Source organism: Hevea brasiliensis, chromosome 6, assembly GCF_030052815.1.
Source record: "Hevea brasiliensis isolate MT/VB/25A 57/8 chromosome 6, ASM3005281v1, whole genome shotgun sequence".
NCBI lineage: Eukaryota > Viridiplantae > Streptophyta > Magnoliopsida > Malpighiales > Euphorbiaceae > Hevea > Hevea brasiliensis.
In genome coordinates, this window is record NC_079498.1 from 56351001 (window position 1) to 56354117 (window position 3117).

The following is a 3117-nucleotide window of genomic DNA, read 5'->3' on the forward strand; positions in this document are numbered from 1 at the left end:
TTTCCAGGGTTCCCCGCAGTCCAGGGCTAGTCAACGGTCCACGCCGTGACTTCCCGGTGCGGTCACCCATCGCTAGGTTTCCCGGCTCGTTTAACTTGATCACATTTCTTTACTATCATTTTTCCTTTGTTTTTCTTGTACTTTCTTTTCTTTTATTTCATTATTTTATGTCTCCTCACTCTCATTAAAGTGTGGTTCTAGGCATCCTAGCTGTCCGGACAGCACTGGTCACTGGAACAGCAGAACGCACTACCGAACTTAGGGGTGTTACATTGTTGGATATCCAAAAGATAGTTTTGGATATTATTTTTATTTGCCTACTTCACAAAAGGTTGTGATAAGTAGAGATGCCACATTTCTTGAACAACAGTTTGTTCAAGAAGGAGGCAAAGGAAGGCAAATAGAGTTAGAATTGGAGAATTCTGACCAACCAACAGATCAGATGGATATAGATCCATCTAGTCAACCAATACCCGTTGTTGAAACATCTATAGCTGTTCCTCGTAGAACAACCAGGGTATCTCACCCGCCAGTGAGATATGGTTTTCTTCATGAAGAAGAACAAGAGTTGTCTACTCATGAAGAAGTAGATCATGGAGATGATCCACTTACCTATGAAGAAGCTATATCAGATATAGACTCTTCAAAATGGATTAATGCTATGAAATCCGAGATTGATTCCATGTATAAGAATCAAGTTTGGGATCTTGTTGACCCACCTGAAGGTATTGTACCTATAGGGAACAAATGGGTTTTCAAGAAGAAAATTGGTTCTGATGGAAAGGTAGAGACCTATAAGGCAAGGCTAGTAGCGAAAGGATTTCGCCAAAGGCAAGGAATCGACTATGAGGAGACTTTCTCACCTGTTGCCATGCTTAAATCAATTAGGATTTTATTAGCAATAGCTGCGTACTATGATTATGAGATTTGGCAGATGGATGTCAAAACAGCTTTTCTCAATGGATACATTGAAGAAAACATTTTCATGGAACAACCTAGGGGATTTGAATCCCAAGATGGTTCCAAGGTATGCAAGCTAAAGCGATCCATTTATGGGTTGAAACAAGCTTCAAGGAGTTGGAACATCCGTTTTGATGAAGCCATTAAATCCTTTGGTTTTATCAAAAATGAGGATGAGCCATGTGTATATAAGAAGGTTAGTGACAGTGCTATCACTTTCCTTGTCTTATATGTGGATGACATACTGTTGATGGGTAATGACACAGGTATGTTTGACGACTATAAAGGTATGGTTGTCAAATACATTCTCCATGAAAGACTTAGGAGAGGCAACCTATATTCTTGGGATTCGCATCTATAGAGATAGAGCGAAACGAATAATTGGTTTATCCCAAAGTCTATACTTGGAAAAGGTGTTAAAGAGGTTTAACATGCTTGATTCCAAGAGAGGATTATTACCAGTGAGACATGGTATCCATCTTTCTAAAGAGATGTCTCCAAAGACACCTGAAGAAAGAGATAAGATGGCCAGGATTCCATGTGCTTCGGCTATTGGAAGTTTAATGTATGCAATGTTGTGTACTAGGCCGGATATCACATATCTTTATTAGTTTGACTAGCGGTATCAATCCAATCCAGTTTGGAACATCGATAGTCACAAGAATATCCTTAAGTACTTGAGAAGAACTAAGGATTTATTCTTGATTTATGGAGGTGGAGACTTGCAATTGGATGGTTATCGATTACGATTTCCAATCGATATTGATGATAGAAAGTCTACCTCTAGATATGTGTTCATTTGTAATGGAGGTGCGATCGGTTGGAAGAGTTCCAAGCGAGCACGCATCGCAGATTCCACTACAGAGGTGAGTATATTCTTTGCATCGAGATCTTTGCAAAGGAAGCTGTTTGGATTAAAAAGTTCGTGACAGAACTTACAGTAGTTCCTTCCATTGAGTCAGCAATTCCATTACACTGTGACAACAATGGAGTAGTCATACAGGCTAAGGAACTAAGGTTTCACCAAAAATCCAAACACATAGAAAGGCACTACCACATAATCAGAGATATAGTTGGGCAAGGCGATTTAGCCATGCAGAAAATAGCATCAGCTGAAAATCTAGCTGATCCATTCACTAAGCCTATGTCACAGACTCAATTAGACCGACATCTTGAGAAGATAGGTCTAAGATATTGTAATGAATGGCTCTAGTGCTAGTGGGAGATTGTTAGTAGTATGCCCTAGAGCATATCATTTAGTATGTATCTTGTATATATTTTTATTAATAAAAGGCATTTCCACTTTTCCGTTTACATAATATATTTATGTGTAATAGAAAAGGTCCATTGATATTTTGTTAGAAATATTATTCTTAAGTTGTTAAGAATATGAGTGACAATATTTCTAGCACAAGGTATCATAAATAGGTTCACAATCGATGATACTTCATAATAAGGACATGACTTATCCAGAAAGATTGTATTCATGTTTGTTCCCAAGTTATTTACATGAGATATAAATAAGATGGGATGGTGAGTCTCATGCCATGTGACAAACATGATAGGCACTTATAAATGATAAGTAGGCCGAACCAGTGACACTTATGACAAGCACATGGAGTTTACTCTTGTCAATATTTTGTCATAAATCATATCAGTGCATATAATCTTTAGACCTGAGATAGCACAGTTATCTTGTATATAGGTAGTTTGAGTTTGATACTGCTTTCATACTTGTACTGTGTATGGGTATATGGGCATGTGTTGGCTCCTACTAGTTATATATGGAGGTAGGTGTTGATCAAGATGGAATCTGTTCCTCTAAGTAAATAGAGATAAAATCCTATGTTCATTTAATTGTTCTTGATGTTTCAAGTTCTGGCCAGACAGATAGATTTATTGAGAAAGAGTTTACGATGAGAAAATCTTTTAATCAAGAACTAGAATTAAAAGAGAACATAATATTCATAGCAAATGGAGTTTGACATAAACCATGACTCGGCTTGAGTTGGGATTTTGTATGAGAGATTCTAGTGCATGGTAACATATGATTATAGGTTCATTTAAGGTAAACCTTATTACTAATTGGGTGGCCATGGCATGTTATGCTAGGTGTTAACCATGGTCTATGAGGTTCATAAAATGATTTAGAGAAAT